Source organism: Pezoporus flaviventris, unplaced genomic scaffold, assembly GCF_033815535.1.
Source record: "Pezoporus flaviventris isolate CSIRO_AGI_PZ_B2104156 unplaced genomic scaffold, CSIRO_AGI_Pfla_v1 ptg000002l, whole genome shotgun sequence".
Taxonomy (NCBI): domain Eukaryota; kingdom Metazoa; phylum Chordata; class Aves; order Psittaciformes; family Psittacidae; genus Pezoporus; species Pezoporus flaviventris.
This window is the reverse complement of record NW_026892550.1, coordinates 33,040,012-33,053,013: the sequence shown is the minus strand read 5'-3', so window position 1 is coordinate 33,053,013 and position 13,002 is coordinate 33,040,012. Positions and strand designations below refer to the sequence as shown.

At 39.1% G+C, this 13,002-nt stretch overlaps 1 protein-coding gene across 1 annotated transcript in view; it reads left to right on the top strand.

The window, feature by feature from the left end:
* TENM3 (teneurin transmembrane protein 3) overlaps positions 1 to 13,002 on the top strand; it is a 1,360,315-nt gene that overhangs the window by 305,183 nt on the left and 1,042,130 nt on the right. The window contains exon 3 of the mRNA XM_061474586.1: positions 7,904 to 7,970. The gene's annotated coding sequence lies outside the window, so the exon portion shown is untranslated. The remainder of the gene's footprint in view (positions 1 to 7,903; positions 7,971 to 13,002) is intronic.

The following is a 13,002-nucleotide window of genomic DNA, read 5'->3' as shown; positions in this document are numbered from 1 at the left end:
TATCCAGGTCCCTGAGCAAAAGCAATCCCACGAGTGGGTTTGCCTTTACCTGAAGCAGGAATTACCCAGACTGTCTTCCCCAGCAAATTCTTCATATGCACCACGGGAACTTTGTCCCCCTCTACGATATGTAAAAGTTCTGACTGGGCTGGGCCAGCCCTGTTGGCAGATCCTCTGGTGTTGACCAACCAGGTGGCCTTTGGTAAATGTGTATCCCAATGCTTGAAAGTTCCCCCACCCATTGCTCTCAGTGTAGTTTTTAACAGCCCATTGTACCGTTCGATTTTCCCAGAGGCTGGTGCATGGTAGGGGATGTGATATACCCACTCAATGCCATGCTCTTTGGCCCAAATATCTATAAGGTTATTCCGGAAATGAGTCCCATTGTCTGACTCAACTCTCTCTGGGGTGCCGTGTCGCCACAAAATCTGTTTCTCAAGGCCCAGGATAGTGTTCCGGGCAGTGGCATGGGGCACAGCGTATGTTTCCAGCCACCCGGTGGTTGCTTCCACCATGGTAAGCACATGGCGCTTGCCTTGGCGGGTTGGTGGCAGTGTGATATAGTCAATCTGCCAGGCCTCCCCATATTTATACTTCAACCATCGTCCTCCATACCAAAGAGGCTTTAACCGCTTGGCTTGTTTAATTGCAGCACATGTTTCACACTCATGAATAACCTGGGCAATAGTGTCCATTGTTAAGTCCACCCCTCGGTCACGGGCCCATCTATATGTTGCATCTCTGCCCTGATGGCCTGAAGTGTCATGGGCCCACAGGGCCAAAAATAATTCACCTTTATGTTGCCAATCTAAGTCCATCTGAGCCACTTCAATCTTAGCCGCTTTATCCACTTGTTGGTTGTTCTGGTGTTCCTCAGTGGCCCGACTCTTGGGTACATGGGCATCTACATGACGTACCTTCACCACCAGGTTCTGCACCCTGGCAGCAATATCTTTCCACAGTGCAGCAGCCCAGATGGGTTTACCTCTGCGTTGCCAGTTGCTCTGCTTCCATTGCTTCAACCACCCCCACAGGGCATTTGCCACCATCCATGAGTCAGTATAGAGATAAAGTACTGGCCACTTTTCTCGTTCAGCGATGTCCAGGGCCAGCTGGATGGCTTTCACCTCGGCAAACTGACTCGATTCACCCTCTCCTTCAGCAGTTTCTGCAACTTGTCGTCCAGGACTCCATACAGCTGCCTTCCATCTCCGATGCTTTCCCACAATACGGCAAGAGCCATCAGTAAACAAGGCATACTGCTTTTCACTTTCTGACAGTTTATTATATGGTGGGGCCTCTTCAGCACGCACCACCTCCTCCTCTGGTGACATTCCAAAATCTTTGCCCTCTGGCCAGTCCATGATGACTTCTAGAATGCCTGGACGACTGAGATTTCCTATTCGAGTTCGTTGTGTAATTAGTGCAGCCCATTTACTCCATGTAGCATCAGTTGCATGATGTGTAGAGGAGACCCTGCCTTTGAACATCCAGCCCAGCACGGGCAGCCGGGGTGCCAGGAGGAGCTGTGATTCAGTGCCAATCACTTCCGAAGCAGCTCGAACCCCTTCATAGGCTGCCAGTATCTCTTTCTCAGTTGGGGTATAGCTGGCCTCAGATCCTTTATATCCCCGACTCCAAAAGCCGAGGGGTCGACCTCGAGTCTCCCCTGGAGCTTTCTGCCAGAGGCTCCAGGTAGGACCGTTCTCCCCAGCTGCAGTGTACAGTACATTTTTTACATCTGCCCCGGTCTGAACTGGTCCAAGGGATCGAAAAAAGTGCAACTCCCACGGGTTGAGACAAGAACAGTGCAGCAACCAATGTACACAAATCACCACCGCTACTATCAGCTAAAACAATGATAAGGGAAAATAACAAGGGAATAGAATACGATACCACCGGCCAAGAAAACGAGTTCCACCCGGAAGCCTGTGTCCTTCCGGGTAACTCCCAGTCACCCCCCACCCTGGCCATGACGTGCTGTGGTACGGAATACCTCCTTGGCTAGCCTGGGTCAGGCGCCCCCGGTCTCTGCTTCCTCCCGGCTTCCCCTGCTCCCTGGCAGAGCATGAGCCTCACAAAGTCCTTGGTCAGGGTAAACATCACTTAGCAACAACTGAAAACATCGGTATCACCAACACTGTTCTCAGGCTGGAAGTCAAAACACAGCACTGCACCAGCTAACACAAAGGAAAAAAAAAAAAAAACATGACTGCTACTGCTGAACCCAGGACAACAGAAAAAGCTTTTTTTCAGAATTATTATTGAATCATCGATACCGTCTAAGCTTTTTTAAAGAAGTTTTGTGTTTGGTTATGATTTTTTTTTGTTGTTTTGTTTTGTTTTTTTTTTTAAACACATCTATTGCACTGCACTGGGTTAGTGTGCCAAGGTTTTGGTAGTAGGGGAGGGCTACAGGGGTGGCCTATGAGAAGCTTCTAGAAATTCTTCTGTCTGATAGAGCCAATGCCAGATGGCTCTAAGATGGACCCCCTGCTGGCCTTGCCTTGCAGTCCATGGAGGTTAATGGTGGAGCAGATCTCTACCTGCCCATGGGGGACACCACACCAGAGCAAGGAGATGCCTGAAGTAGGCTATGACCCTGTGGGAAGCCCACACTGGAGCAGGCTCCTGGCAGGTTCTGTGGCCCTGTGGAGAAAGGAGCCCAGGCTGGAGCAGGTTTGCTGGCAGGGCTTGTGACCCTGCAGGCATCCCACGCTGGAGCAGCCTGTTCCTGAAGGATGCACCTCGCGAAGGGACGTGCACTGGAGCAGTCTGTGAAGAGCTGCAGCCTTTGGGAAGGACTGGCATTGGAGCAATTTGTGAGGGACTGCCTCCTGTGTGAGGGAGCAGGGGAAGAGTGTGAGGAGTCCTCCCATGAGGAGGATGGAGCAGGAGGGCCAACATGGGATAAACTGACCACAACCCCCATTCCCCATCCGCCTGCGCTGCTGGGGGGAGGAGAGAATTCAGGAGTGAAATTTGCCTGGGTAGAAGGGAGGGGTGAGGGGAAGGTGGTTTTAAGATTTGGTTTTATTTCTCATTATTCTGCTCTGATTTGGTTGGTAATAAATTAAACTGATTTCCCCAAGTCAAGGTTGTTTTGCTGTGATGGTAACTGGTGAGTGATCTCTCCCTGCCCTTATGGAGTACATTTTTTTCTCCCCTGTCCAGCTGAGGAGGAGAGTGATGGGCTTTGATGGGCACCTGGTTTCCAGCTGGGGTCAACCCATCACATGCACTTTAATGGCTGCTTAGTTTAGGACTGAACAAGTTCTTTTCACTTGCAGTCCTTGAAGTCTTGCGGTCCTCTGAGGGCTCTCCCCCTCTGGAAAGGATTATTGGTGGAAATTTGAAAATCCAACAAAAATAAGCAATAGGTTTGGTCCTGACTGTAGGTCATTTACTCTCAATATCAGATGGGTAGACAGCAGATATGATTTAGGGGAGAGGGAGGTAAAAGTAGTGGGGGCACAATGTGCTGCAGTTACAGTATGTTTAGTAGTACAGATGGCTTCAGGATGTTATTTGTACCAGGTTCTAAAAAATAAAAACCCAACACAGGGTAAGGATGCTGATACTGTTCAGTGGAAGCTAGTGCTGGCATCTGAGCCAGTGGAGGCCTGAGTTTCTGCATCTTGATGATTCTGTGCAGTGTAGCATGGTATGATTGTATCGCATAATGATAATACATCTGCCTTACTGATGTGATGGGTATGCAGCAATGTAAGCCTTGCCCCTGAAATGTAAGATTTGTTAGGTCAGATGCAACTGTATACTGAGATTTCTATGATAAAATAAAACTTTTGAGTTAGTAATCTCATTTCTCTGCAGTGCTCTGTGTTGTATTGAGGACGTGCTTTGGTTCCAAACCTTTTTTCTATGTAATGTTTAGCTTCAAAAATCATGTGTGTCATATTCTGTTGTTGTTATTTTATTTTATTTTATTTTATTTTATTTTATTTTATTTTATTTTATTTTATTTTATTTTATTTTATTTTATTTTATTTTATTCCTATTTAGTTGTTTCCCTTCACCAGTGTGGGTATTTTAAGAAATATACAAGTATTTCTATGTAGTCAGTTCAGCTTCTCACTATCTGTATGTTTTAGCTTTTCTGAATAAATTAACAGTGACTGAGGGACTGTATTAAATGACTAGATGTGAAATACGACTGAAGCATAAATGGGGCCTGTACTGAGTCAGGAGTAGAGTGAAGTTTTCCTTTCAGTGTCCTATTGTGCAGGGACATACCTTTGTTCATATAAATGTTATAAACTGCCTATGTGTAATAAAAAAGTTTCACCTCTTTATGATTCACCGTATAAAAGATAATTTCTATAAGACTCTTTTGCTGACATGCTTTTATTACTGCTTTTTACATTTTTTTCATCTTTAAATTGTTCCTTAAAGCAGTAATTTTTTTCTGCCTTTGTACTTAAGTGTGTTCATACAGTTGTCATGAGAGGTTATAAAGGTATCAGCTATCTCTTAAACATTTAAGTGCTTTAATTAACCATTAATTAGCAGCTTTAACTTGATATGATTGTACTTATTCTGTATGATTTTGTGTGTAGGTTTTTATGTCCACAAGTTGAAGACCGGATATGTCAAATAGTTTGATACCTTAGATACCTTGCAGCAACCTAGCAAGGACCTTGTACCTTGGTGTCTTAAGCCCCTGTCAGCCCTTTAACCAGTCACTTGCAGACACTCCTTAGTGCTCTAGTATCATTGGTGGCAGCTCTCTGCTTAGCTCATGAAGCTGAAAGAGGCGCCCTGTGTAGCACTAGTACATTTGACCTGAAATGGAAGATGTGCTTGAAAGGTGAAAAGTGTTTCGATGTGCCCACTTGCTGTAGTCTGCAAATTTACAGCTGCCCTAGGTGGGGAAAGTCTTGCTGTTCAAGTGGTTTAACTCTAGTCATGTTACTATAAAATTAAAGTACTTTTTAAATCATGGTCCAAGTAGACAAGTTATCTTATGATATGTCCAATCAAGAAATGGTTTTGATATAGTCAAGCTGAAGTTCCTCTGGAAGAGTAGCACAGCTCTCGTCTCCAGAAGTCCTACTTTACTTTCCCTTTTGGGCAAGGGGCAGAGAGCGGTTTGAGCCAGTGTTCCTATTCAGGCTGCCCAAATCTCATGGACAGGTTCAGTCTTTCAGTTTACGTTTTGTCTTTATATTGGTTTCTTCCATGAAAATAGTCTGGCCATTTAATTAAATAAACATTGCTATGCTCTCACTAAATGTGTATATCTCTTTTGGAGCTGTGCTATTGACTCTACATGGCTTACCAGTAGAATATCTCCTTGCTGCATCTCTACTAGCAAGCTGCAAGCCTTAAGTTGCACTTTGCTCATGCACACCTCAGTGGGAAATGCAATTTGTGATATAGAGGGACAAAAAGAATAAATGTAGCTCATTACTAACTAGATATGTTGATAATTTGTTGCTTTGGAATACCTCATCTCCAACGTCTTCTTTAAAGCAGACAGACCTTCAATAATGCACAGCTTCCATCATGATTAGTTGTGAAAAGCAAGTATTTTGGAGGATATGGATTGTAAAACTGGAAGTAAATTTTTATAGTTCAGCCTCTAATTTTATGTGGCTTGGTTTGCTGTAACTGATGATAATTGGTGTTTTCAGTTCTTGGAAAAAAACATACAACTGCATGTGAACTTCAGTTTTTTGGTGGTGTTGTTTTTATGGTTGCAAATTATAGAGATTAATTAGACAGATTTGTTGCATTGTAAGATGTGCACAGTGTAGATTATGATTTGGTATAAAAAGAACAAATTTCAGCTCTGAAGTTCAGTATCTGGCTTTGTTTTAAATCTTGCCCACATCTTATTTGTGTATACAATTTTTTGGCTATGCTTTTACCTTGCCTTTTACCTGAGCCAAAATTGTAAACATCCACCCATACCTTCCTATTTAATAAAAGAGAAAAAAAAGAAAACACAAGGAACAAAATGTGCTGATAACTAGCTTTTAGCTTTAAACAGAAAGATCTATAAAATGTGTGGAAAATAATTCAGACAATGAAGTAAATAGAGCATTTCTACTTCAACAGATTTTGATATCCTTGGCCTAGCAACAAACTTTTTTGAGTGTGTTATTCTATTTTTGTTCTAAAAGTGGAAAGGAAAAAATGTTATATTTACAGTCAACATTGTGAAGCATTAGCAATTACTGCAAGGTGAAAAATAAAAGAAAAATACAGCCAGCCTTATGATTCACCAATCTTAAACACAGCAGCTTAGAAAACAGTTTATAGGAGTGATCTAGGTTTTTTTTTTTTAACCTCAGATGTATTGTTAAATCATGCGTACGCAATGTAAAAACTTATATTTACTGTGATTCCATAATCTATGTGCAGAGCTTCGTGTTTCCTAGTTTTTATTGTAGCTAAGTTTAGTTTTGTTCCTCTGGTTGCAGGATGATTTCTTCACTTGGCTACATATAAGATGAGCTTTCTGCCTCTGAAGTTAAGATTAAGTATCTTAAAAACATGCACTTCTTCATTTAATACTGTTCTTGCTTTGTGTGACAGGAAGAATAGAAGTCCAAAGTTCTGCTGGTCTAAACTTGGCTGCAGCCTTTTATCCAGACCTCTCTTAGTGTAATTTACATTTTTCCCCATTTTGATCTGGAGGCCAGATAAAATGAAATATGGAATTCTATCTAAATTTGTTTTGATATGACTGAAAATATGGTGTTTCTGTTGCAGGATAATTATGCTTCGCCTTTTGTATTAAATCTCATCTTTTATGTTACATGAAGTATGTAACACACTGATAGAGTTTACAATGAAATATAATTCCATTTAAATGATCTTAAAAACTTGTATGTGAGGGGGAAATAGAACAAAAATTGAAACTAAGGTGTTTTATTGGGTGTGAACACATTTACTTGGAAAGATCATTTTAGTCTAGAGTGACAGTGTGTATCCTTATATTGCTTCTATAATTTTAGGATCTCAATAGCTGAGGGCACATAGACAAGAATTTTTCATGCTACTACGGCATTGAAGGAGTCGCATTAACAATTCAGAAACACTTTATGTATTAAAACAGTTAAATGTGCGCTTCACTACTTTCATGGATCTTAAAGGCCTGACTTTGTCCATGTATAATGCAATTCCTGTTGTTTGCTATTTCAGTTACTAGAAATTGGTGTTTCTATACAAGCAAGGGAAAATACAAGTAGGATTACCTATAAAATAAACAAATTATGCAAAATGCATTTCAGTTTGGTTTTCTCTTACTTTCTGCTGTAGCAATGCTCCCTTTTATGTCAAAATTGGAATATAACAATATAAGAGAACCTAATTTTTGCACTATTTAGTCACTGACTGTAGATATATAAAGAACTGGTATTGGTAATGTGATCAGATTTGTATTTTTCTCAGATCTGTTTGATAAGTCTGATAAGTGATAAACTGCATAAGCTATCATCTTAGTTTCAATGATTTAAAAAGTCAGCAGAGTTGTGTCCTATGCATATCTTTATTATCTAGTCCTAATCCTGGAATTTTACTTTTCCCGTAATAAGCAAATGTGCTCTTATTGTAATTTGTGTCTGCTGCTGGAGTACTAGAATGAGTTAGAGCTTGTTTTTCATTTCATTAGGTTTTTATTTGTGCATGTTGTGAGATATTTTCTATAGTCCCAAGGCAGCATTTCTTAGCTCGTTCTATGGCAGTGTCACTATTAAGACATAATTTCCACTTGTCCTGCATTTGTGATTCTTAATTCATAGGGGATGGAGAAACATAGACCTTATTGTGGGCATATTTCTTATTTATGGTATGAAAAGGTTCTTATTAGCTGTTGCATTTCAGAGTTTATTCTATATTAAATTAACATATTCATGTTGGTTTGACTTCTTAACAGGCAATAACTTTCATCTCTAACTTCACGTTTTCATTGTGAACATAGATTCTACAGCAAGGAAGTAACAGTAAGTGTTTGTGTATAACTTTTTTTTAATGAAGTTTTTTGTAAGTTTTGTACTCTAAATGCGTTCTGGAAATCCATTATTGCTGCCAGCTATGGCCAATGCTGAAATGCTGCAAGTAGGTTCTCAGTGGATCTGATGGTTCTTGTTCAGAAATGTTTAGTTACCTTTCACAAGAAAAAAAAAGCAACAAAAAAACAAATCTGAGTAAAGGCCACCATCTCAGTTGGCTATATTACTCAGTGCTTTCACTTAGACGTAGAGTATGGTTACAAACCAATTTTCTTATAATTTTACTTATAATTTTACATCTTCAAAACTGAAAGTTGAAAGTTATGTTTTTGTAAGGAATTTTACTCCTTTCCTGGACAACAGGAACCTGGAAAGTAGAAAGTTGTTATATATTAAAAGGAGAATGAGCGTTAGTGTTCTGAAAGACTAAACAAAGGTGCGAAACTGTTTCATGATAAGCTATTTCCAGGTTATTACATTTGAGTTTTGCAGCCAGGGTTAGAAATAACACTGGCCACGTATCCTCAACCATAGTTTTAGTAAGTCTTGTCTTTAATGAAGACACTACTCTTAATAACTTTGAGGAGTCTTCATGCAAAACAATGCAGTGTGAAATTACTAAGCACATTAATACTTTATATCCTTTGTAAATTAATTTTAAACACAGACCTGTTCTACGTATATTTAATATAAAAATAAATGCATACCAGTGGCTGTGTTTATCACCAAGGGATTGATTTGGGAAGCTTATATCTTTTATTAGCTTCCAGTTTGGCTTTGGTTTTCATTAGACATTGAATAAGGATTGTGGGAGGGAGACAGGCAGTCTTGTACTGAGAAGCAGAGTTCGATGCTGCTAAAGGATGTTCTTGGCCTCAGGACATCATAGCTTGGGGCAATGTCTGCGCAAGGTCATAAGAATTAAGCCCTGTAGTATTTGGAGAGGTGAGTAACAATGTGTCATTACAAAACTATTTTTGATTATTTGTTTTTGAACTTAATGTTAAGTCTCTACCTCTTCCTAAACACATCTTTACCTGTGAGTAAAGACAATTATGCTAATCTTGCACCTCCACAAGTCATGGTACACACAGAAATGAGCTTTAATTTGGAACATGTGAAAGTCTTGGGCAGATGTAGGATACGACATCTTAAGAAATGCTTTATAACCTTTCCTATGTCAATTTCTTTTTGAAAGGTTTTCTGTAGAGCTTTTTTATTTCTAGTAGCCTGTTTCTGTTGTACTTGAAAGCAACAGAAATGTTGAAGGATTCTGTATAAATATGTAGATAAATGCAAACTGCATCTTTTCTGATCAAACGTTTAAACTTGCTTCTTGACGGCAGTGTGGTCTGTGTATGGGGAAGAATCGTCTGTTTCACAAAATATGATTGTTTTTATTTTCTCTTAAACATGCTGAGGGTGCTCAGGTTTCGTTGTGGTCTGGGCTTTGTTTGTTTTTAAATTTTTGCAGTTGAAATGGGATTGGGGTGGGTGGGGGCACAAAACCTATGATGACTGTGTTTGCTAAGCAGTTGAGTCTCTTCTGAAGAAAACCAGGGACTTGGGGAAAATTCAATAGGAAGAATTGGTCTTTCATTTTAGAGCTTTGTCCTTGATACCAGCTTTCATTTTTAACTGGACTATCTTTGTGTCCCCACATGCTATGATGTTATTGAGCTAAGGCGTGTCACTTGCCTCTCAAGCAGTGAAGAAATGTCAAAGAACATATCTGCTAGATGTAGAGATATTATCTTCCAACATAGAGTAAAAATATTAAGGGCCTCAGGAGTTGCTTAAAGAGGCAATATTTGATCTTGGATAGAAAGATCTCTTTTCTGCTTAATCACTTGGATAAAAAGGGAAGAATGCATTGCTTTCCTAAACGTAATACTTAAATGTACTTGCTTTCACTAGGAAAGAAATTTGCTGTTTTGTTGGTTTTGGTGTTTTGGTGATTGCTTTTTGGTTTTGGTTTTTTTGTTTGGTTTGGTTTTTTTTTTTTGTTGTTGTTGTTGCTGTTTTTTGTTTTTATTTGTTTTTATTTTTTTTCATATATTCTAATGCCCAGTAAGTAGACCAAAGTATCCCAAATTAAGGGGGTAGAGGCCCAAGCATAGTTTATCCTGAATGCACAGCTATTCTAATCCATGTTATTTAAAATGACACTTTGAGGAGTGCTTCACTGACTGCTGGTAACTTCTATTTGTTTTCTGTGTTCAACTGTATTTTTTGCTTGTGTAGAAATACCCTATGACTTGAAGGAGACAAAAAACAGCAGGGAGCCCATTATATGGCATCCTCTTTAGATTACTGTTCTTCTGCATACTCATTGTTCACTGGAGAAAGCTGATTACTAGAAGGGTTATTTTTAGTACATTACACAATACTGTGAATAGGTAATTTTGATTGAATTAGTAGCCTTATATTCAAATATGAAGGAAAAGCCATAGATTATACTGTAATCAAAGTCTCTAAAATCCAGAGACTTCAGATGCGTTCTTGGAAGTTTTATCAGTGGGAGTCTCATATTAAAAAAAAAAGTTTTAAATATTTGAATAGGTGAATTCATTGTATCCCCTGGAAAGGGAAACATGAAATGACAAAATTTGGATACAAATGTCAGAAAAAGGATACCAGCCACTACTACAGCATTATGTTAGTAAAATTAATCATGTCTACTTTATTATTACTTCTTGTAGCTTCTGCCTGTTCTGATCTTTCAGATGGCTGTTACTACTTTTGTTTCTATGTACACCTGCCAGTTCTGTTTATGTGGGATCGTTGTTTTTTCTCTCTGGTGATTTGGTAAAGTATGGAAAGAGTTCTCCCCCATTCTCAGCTCATCCTGAATCAGACGGGGGAAGAAGGAATTCTCATGGGAGTTTTTGTTCCTTTTTTTTGGCAGTGCAGATTTGATGCGAGTAAGAAATTGCAAAGGTTGTTATTTCAAGGATGTAGGGCTAACATTTGTGAAAATCAGTGTTCACATGGATGTATTTGTTTTTACATATCTAAAATATTAGGAAACTGGTTAATCCAATAGTTTGTTTTTACAAAATTCCTTTTTCCTCTGTCTTTCAGAGTAACTCATCTATTTTGTGCTTGCACAGTTCAAAAGCCTGTTGTTACAGGTAGGCCTAGAATGCAGAAATCCAGGTCCTTAAAAAGAACACTGCTATATTTAAATACAAACTATCTAGATTTGAGACATCACCTCTATTCTGCTTTTAGATGTAGAATAATTAGTGTACTGCAGTTCACATAGATGACTTTTTTTTTTCCAGTTTTTCTTTACAAGAGGCTGTCATGTTATTCAACCAGATGAGCTCTGGGAAAAGGGAGTGATGCATGTGAATTTGGGGATTTTAGCTTTTTTTTGCATAAAGGAAGCATTGTTAGCATGGAATCAAAATGATGATAGTCTGTGAGACATGCTTTCAAGGGTTACTTTTACAAATGAGGGTCATAACTAAAAGCTCTTCAACTAGCACAGAACACGTTAAACTGGAAGAACAAACAAAAAGCTGGTGTTGGCAGATCAAAGAAAATGAAAGCATAAGAGATACTCTTAGAAGATCAGTTGGCCTGAATAACAGAATTGTAGTAATATCTTTTCTGTCTTACTCTTCTCCGTTTCACCACTTTCATGTATACCTTGATTATTTTAGCCACTGGTATCATTTCCTTCACAAAGTTGCTCATTTGCTGCCTTGAATTTAATGGTATACTGAATGTTCAAGCTTATGAGAAGAGAATTGTATTCTTGTTTGAGAATAAAGTGTTATCAGTCTTGAAAGAATTAATTGAGTTCATGTTTTCTTGCTGATTCTCTCCTACTTTGTTCAGTTAACTCTAGCAAAGGTAAACCAAACAGTGAAGAATGCATCTGCCGTGGGCAAGACGTACCTGTGTGTATATATACACAAACTTGGACTTTTGCAGATGATAGCTGTAGACAGCAAGATAATTAATATCTGCCTGTTTATCAGTAGTGCATTTTCACAGATTGGTCACAACATGCATTTCTGTATGGTCAGTAACTTAAAAGATTTCAGGTGCAGTTGCTTCTAGACTAGATAAAGACCCTATGGCATGAAGACCAAATCAGATCTGTCAACCCATAGACCATTCTTTGCCTGCTTGCCTCCTTCTCTTCTTCCCTTTTTTTTTTTATTTTCACTGAAATCTTTTCAAATAGATAGGGAAGTGAATGAGGCTAGATAATTTGTTCTTGTGGCTCATTTTTTCATAAGACCTTTGCACTTATCATTTGACTGAAAATATGTCTACTCTAAAAGCAAAATAGTACACTGTGTAAGCACTTCTGTATCTTTTGATGTTCTGATGAATAGACACGTTTCATTTGTCATGCAATTGGCTTTCTGCATGTGACTTGGACTTAATGCCAGCCCCTTCATCAGGCATAAATGTCCTACGTAGAAGTGTTGTCCCAAGCTTTGGTAGTTACAGCTGCACTTATGGTCGCATAGGAGATGACGAATAAGGCTTGAAGTTTTAAAGTGCCTCTGAAAAACTACATGTTCAGGTCCTGATTAAAGCTGAGCAGTCACTCTCTTAGCAAGGGAACCTTTTCCTAATTACGGGAAAATGAGCTGCTCTGTTGCAGGGAAATCTGTGTCAAAGAGGCTTGAAAGAAGATGGAATTAAGCTACCATAAGATGATCTATATGGTGAATTAGAAAAACAAATTCTCAGTTTGTGACTAGAGTTTTAGTAGAGATAGATATACCAGGAGGGAAAAAACACTGGTCTCTAAACCATGTATGTAAATAATAAGGTCGTATTTTGAATGTTCTTGCTCATAGCTTTATATAAAAGTGATTTGCTGTTACTTATGAACTCATTCTAGTTTAGCATAAAATATTATCCTCCTCTTGTCATAGAAATGGAGAGTGGAACATATGAATCAGTGCAAACTGTCAAAAGACATCATTGTGGCGAGTACTATGTGTGGTACCATATAAGCCATTCCTTTTTTCAGCCAGCAGTGAGACACTCA